Source organism: Barbatula barbatula, assembly GCF_947034865.1.
Source record: "Barbatula barbatula genome assembly, chromosome: 21".
In the NCBI taxonomy this organism is placed as follows: Eukaryota; Metazoa; Chordata; class Actinopteri; order Cypriniformes; family Nemacheilidae; genus Barbatula; species Barbatula barbatula.
In genome coordinates this window covers 13,861,451-13,867,927 of record NC_136784.1, presented here as the reverse complement: position 1 = coordinate 13,867,927, position 6,477 = coordinate 13,861,451, and positions in this window count along the sequence as shown.

Here is a 6,477-nt window from a genome sequence, read left to right as displayed (position 1 = left end):
TGCAGAATTTAGGAAAACAAACCGTTCTGATGCACCTTTGACGAGTGTTTTAATAGAAGTCAATGGTGCCCCAGAATTATCAGTTGCTAACATTCTTCCAAATATCTTTGTGTTCAACAGTACGAAGACATTCATACGAGTCTGGAACAACTTGAGTTGAATTTTCATTTTTGGGTGAACTAGCACTTTAAAGATTAAATTGTTCATTTTTCTGAAACTATAAATGTATAAATCCATTTTAGTTAATATAACATACTATGGTAACCATCATTTCTGCTAGCAATCGTAAAAACAATGATTTATTTTATTGTTTGATCAACCATAAGACTGCGGTGTTTTTCGCTGCAACAGTGTGTTGCGTTAACCTTACAAAGGATCATGGGAAACCTCTACAGTATATGAACTTCAAAGACGCTCGTAAAAGAAGATCATATAGGTTGTCTCATGTCACAGAGCGTGCTGAAGATCCTTTTTTATAAAGCGATCCTAACAGCTATCAGAGTACAAGGAAAATGCCGCCTTTGGGCTTTGATTATTGATTCATACTATTTCTTATGCAGGGAAAAGTAACAAAAGGACAGCGCTCAGATGCTCTAACATTTAAATGTAAAATGTTGGGTTGCACACGCTTGCATAAAGTCTAAAGTTTAGATAAACTGCTCTATATTCTGATGAACATGCAGCGGCACTGTGCAAACATGAAAGAATTCACAGTCAATTTCAAGAAACTAAACTTTTACAAAGGTGATGCTAATACTTTCGGTAGTTTGCATATCATTAATATCAATAGCCTCATATATGCGAGAGAGAGATGGAGAAGGAAAAAACAAACACGAGGAAATTAAAGGAAAGGTTGAGAGACAGGAGACACAGAACGGGTTCGTGTCCCAATGTGCTGTGGTCTATTTATAAAGGATCAATATGAGGGAGGGGACACTGGGCCGGGGTGGGCTTATGTAATGTAATAGGCTCTTTGGCAGCTTTCAGTTTAATGATGCATGTTTACACAAATTCAGCCAGCTTATAAAAAGTGACAAGAAGTGTTTTTTTTAATTGATGAGGGATGTTGCAACACTTCAGCAACCCCTGTTGTTGCTAGGGATTAGGCAGATATGATCTGAAAGAGACAGAAATAACATTGCAAACTGTAAAACCGATTATGTTTTCCTCTGGCTTTATAACCGAATATGGCTGCCATTCAAATCATGTTACAGGAGATGTAATGCTTCTTAGAACAGCAAAACTAAGGTGCTAACAGTTCTTATTAAAGACAGAAAGAAAGTCAAATCTTTAACACGGCACATCATTCAGTGTAAAGGCATAGCCCAGATCTCATATCACGGTTTAGTCATTCTGTATCATTGTATATAAATACAGGTATTTATTTGGGAATTTAAAATAAATATATAAAACTACACTTTAAAAACATGATCCAGTTTAACACTTTTAGAAAAACCCAATTCAATACCTTATATGACTAGGTTATTTGTATAGATAGTTTGGATAGTCACCCCAAAAAGTATTATTTTGAAACACTTATGTCATTTTAAACATGTAGGACTGACTTTCTTCTGCAGAAAACAAAATTATTTTGAAGAACATTGATAACCAAACAACATTGCCCCCCATTTACTTCCATTACATGGACACAAAACCACTGAGGCATTTCTCAAAATATAAGTCATGCACGTTTTGAATGATACGATCATGTATAATGACTTGGACCCGAACCAAAACATCGTAATACTTATACATAATAAGAAAAGTGTGGCACAAACTAAAACACATAATGTTACTTAGAAATAAAATACATTTCATTTATTATGTATAATCATCTCACAAACAGTTCTTTCACAAATAATAGAATTCAGACTATTTCAGTTGCAACTTGGTACATTACACAATGTGATGAGTTTATGGACGCTTTACCATGTATTTAAATGGGGCTTATAATGACCAACAAACTGAAATGTACAGCGTTAAACAATGTTGCCAAATCTCAAATGGCACTGTAAATATTGTCATTCTATCCGGGCCTAATTCAGCACAAACACGTTTTAAAACAGCCTGACTCTTTAAGCCTCAGCTTCTCTTTTGTCTGACAACATATCTGTACTCCTCTTTGACATTCCTGATGGCCCTATTTACCGAGTGCAGGGAGGCTGAAATGATTTGGTTTTCTTCGAATGTCTCTCTCTTCTATTCATCAATTAATTGGTCTTCCGTCCAAGACATGCTGACGGCTAAAACATAATTAGTGAATGCTGGGGATTATTGAGGGCTAGAAACGGTAGGACGCGATTGCGGCTGAAGATCCGTTAACGTCACAGCGAGAGATACGTCTTCATCATCTGACCCTCCCCTCCTCGGTGCGAAAACCTATTTGTGCACCTAAGCCTGCCGTCTCCCAATCTCGTTACTCAGGACTGATGCAATAGGATGCAATCTGGCTCTCTCCTGCGATTGGCTGTCTGGCTCACTCCATCTGTGGCCCGCTCCCTTCCTTCTGCCTCACTCTTCTTCTCCGACCTTCAGTTTCCCCTCTCGACCCCTCCATCCCGTCTCTCGCTTTTTCTGTCGCAGACCATCAGTCCGGCTCGTTTTCTCTCCGTATCTCTCCATCTGCTTTATTGTTCAAGGTTCACCCTCCCCCTCTCTCGCGCGTTTTCTCTGCAGATCCCGCTCAATGTCCACGCATGGCTGAAGATGGCATGTTCAGGTGGACCTTTGCAACTGAACCAGATAAGGTCCATACGGTGTTAGACGGGGATGCTGGGTACCTACAGCGAGTAATCCTGTTAACGGTGGTCTTTAATTAAAGAGCACACCGGGAAACTCCACTAGGCTCTCCAAACCTGTTCCAACTCAGACACCTTCCCACGAGGTCAAATAGTTGAAGACCAGTGAAGCAAAAGAAGAACATTTGACCTTGAAGTTGTTAAAAACTTTATAATAAACTATGTCTGGTTCCATCTTCTGTGATTTCCATTTCTAATGAGCTTTCCTTTGTGACTTGGTTTTTTTTATAGTAACACAAAAGAAAAGTTTTTAAACACTTTCTATGGTGTTTGTCTCTTTCATACTTTTTGAATATTACAAGTTTTTGGTGTTGTGTTAGCTATAGTACAAACAGTTTTGTTTTGTTGTATTGTGTTAGCGATAATAATGTATTTGTCTAAACAACAGAATATACATTTGATAATCCTACACGTGTATGGCAGGGTTGCCAGTTCTGCAAAACCAGCCCATTGGCCAATCGCAGAACACAAAGCAAGATATTGTTAAGAAAGTTGGTAACCAAAAAGCAACAGCACCTATTCACTTATATTGTATGGACACAAAACCAATGCAAGTGAATGTGTGCAGGTTAACAACATTCTTCAAAATGAAATGGCAAGAGTGACAGAAGGGTGACAGAATTTTCATTTTTGGGTGAACTATAACTTAATGCACAATGATATCTAATTGTTTTCCTTTACGAATTTATATGGGGAAATGATTTATTTTTACTGTTAGAAAAAAGCTTATCACCAAAACAGTGGAAAGATTTTGGACAGTACAAAGAAATATCCTATCTATTTGTATAATAAATTGGACAATATCAGGCCCACTTTTTTTCAAACATCCCATTTTAGCCTTCTGGAAGGAATAATATATAACTGTACATCGCCCATGACAAGATGTCCTATATGTGCGGCACATTAGCAGTAAATTGGCACATAGCTTACCTTCTTGAACATGTCACTAAATGGCACACAATTCTTGGTGAGAGTGGAAATTGGACAGTGTTCATGGTGTATCAGATAAAATTGCAGAGAACAGTGACAGAACATGGGCCAAACATCACCCCTGGGATCATATAGAGCACAGTAGCGTAGGCTTATCGCTGGCTTTTCAGCCCGGGGATAGCAAAACATGTCAAAGCGGAACCCATGAACTCACATTGGAATGACGGTACAATCATAGGAGACAGATTGCTTCAGAATCGCCAGGAATAACCCGCCTGTGTGAAAATCATTGCGGCTCAAATTGTTCTTCCGCAGTCAAGACACAACGATGAATTGTAATTGGGGAATAATGAAAAAACAAGAGAGCTCCAAAAACAAGTTTAATGAGTGGTGTAAAGCGCTGCTTTTTCTGGTCACTTTTCTATTTCTGCCTTGTTTCTGGTCATTATGTTATGGCCCTTCGAGTGCATCCGATGAGAATGAAATGTGTGCAAAATGATCTCTGTTAAGAGGACAATATGTAGTTAAAATAGTAAAGTTGCCTTGGTTACTAACCCTATATTTAACAGTGGTGACAGTCCCTACAGAACAGCCTGAGGTTAAGTACGGTGCTAATAGACAATATCTCTACATCTCTTTGTGTTCAGATGTTGGTTACCAGCCTTATCTATTTACCCAAAATGAAAATCTTTATTCTGTGAAAATAAAATAATAAACTTTACAGGTTCAAAAATGATGCAAAATGTTAAATGCTCTTAAATTTGTTAAAAGGATAGTTCAGCCAAAAATGTCAACTCTGTCTTCATTTACTCGCCGTAAAGTCATTCCAAGTAGAAATGTCTGTTCTGTCGGACACCACAGAAAATATTGTGTGGTGGAAAAAAGAAATTTACTCTGGGGCGGAATTGACTACCATAGTGGCTTATTTTCCTACTATTGAAGTCAATGGTGCCCCAGATTGTTTGGTGCCAAATATCCCAAAATAATGTTGAGTAAATCAAGTAACCAGCACATTTCCACTGTTATTGATGTTTGTGTCATTTTAAAGCTTTTTTTTTCACTGTTTTCTTCACCTGCTCCAACAAAAATTCACTTTTCGCCATAAATGAAAGTTATCATGAAAGCTGGTTCAAAGATGGACTGGCATATTATTTCTCAAAATAACCATCAATACTTTATTTTAAAAAAATGTATGCATTTGGCAGACTTTTTTATCCAAAGCGACTTACGTTGCATTATCCTATACATTTGTTTATACGTTTATCCCCTGGGACCAAACCCACGACCTTGGCGTTGTTAGCGCCATGCTCTTACCACTGAGCTACAGGAAAGCTGTAGCTCACTACTTATTTTATGAACTACACAGTGGGACAGAGCAGTTGATGTTACTAATTCTTTTTCAAGTTTAAATTACTTCAAATGTAGAGCGATGCCCTTTAAATGCTGCATGAGCTAGAAATTTTAAGTTCAGTTCACTCAAAGATATCAATATATGGTACTTGTTTAAGGCACCCGGTTTTCTAAAAAAACATAAGTAAACCCAAGGAATTCAGTGATATCATAAAAAGCTGTGATAATAATCAGTACAGAACATCCTAAATGTCAACATGGTCTGCTATCACATGCCTTGAAAACAAGCACTGAAACATGATTAAGATGAATCTCTTTTATCATTTTTTTATTTAAGTATTTTATCTTTTGGACTTTGACAGCCCCGTCCTCCATTACTCCCTATTGAAAACAAATCTCAGGCAATTCCTCAGAAATTCACCTCACATTCAAGTCACAGGGCGAGTATATAATGACAGCATCTTATTTTTTGGGTGAACTATTCCTTTAATACCAAACCACTTGGCTTCTATCACAACACAGATGCACAAAAGTCAAGTTAAATTGCATTTACAAGCCGGTTTGCACTTTCAATTTTTTAGGTCATTGAAAATAGTCTGACAATATTTTAAGGCTGCAATCACAGATCGGACAGCCCCATTTCTCTCCATCCTTTCAAAGAGTGTTCATCAACGTCTATATGTCTACAGCTCTTATGTACAATGATGCGCTGTTCTAATTCATTCACCTCTACTGTACAGCACATAGCGGGGGTGCGTAAGAGCTGTCGTTTCTATTCATCTGCACTTGTGACAGCTTTTCAAGTCAGATGTGCACCTCCTCTCCTCTGTATCACTCCTCTCTTTTTTGTGCTTTTTACTCGTTTTCCTACCGCTCCCCTCTTCTCCTCTTTATGCCTCCATAGCTTTCATCCTCACGGCTCCCCCCGGCTCCTGCACCGTCCCCCACCTCCCCTCAACCCATTCGAGCTCTCAACATCCTCAGATTGGGCCCCATCAGCCGAGTGGCCTTGTGGGTAATGGGTGCGCGAATCCCCCCGCATCTCTCATGTTGGCGAAACCTGTCGGCATGGGAACGCCAGTCTTGATCACCCTTATCAAAGGAAGCCTCGTTCTTCTCGCTATGCCTTGAGGTGCTTTCGACAGGAAACGTAAGATCTGTCAAATGGGCTTGGATGAGCTAGAGACAGACAAGGAAGGTATGCTTCTGCCTCGGGCTACAAACACACGGCTAATCAGAACCATGAGATGAGCTGCTGTAAAAACACTATATGGCAAAAAATGTAAATCTCCGATTTTTTTGTGTCTACCAATCTTCGCCAAAGAACAAAGTGGGATTTATATATATTGCAAAACTATGACTTCCCACAAAAACTTTCCCCACATTTCTCTCCCTTCCA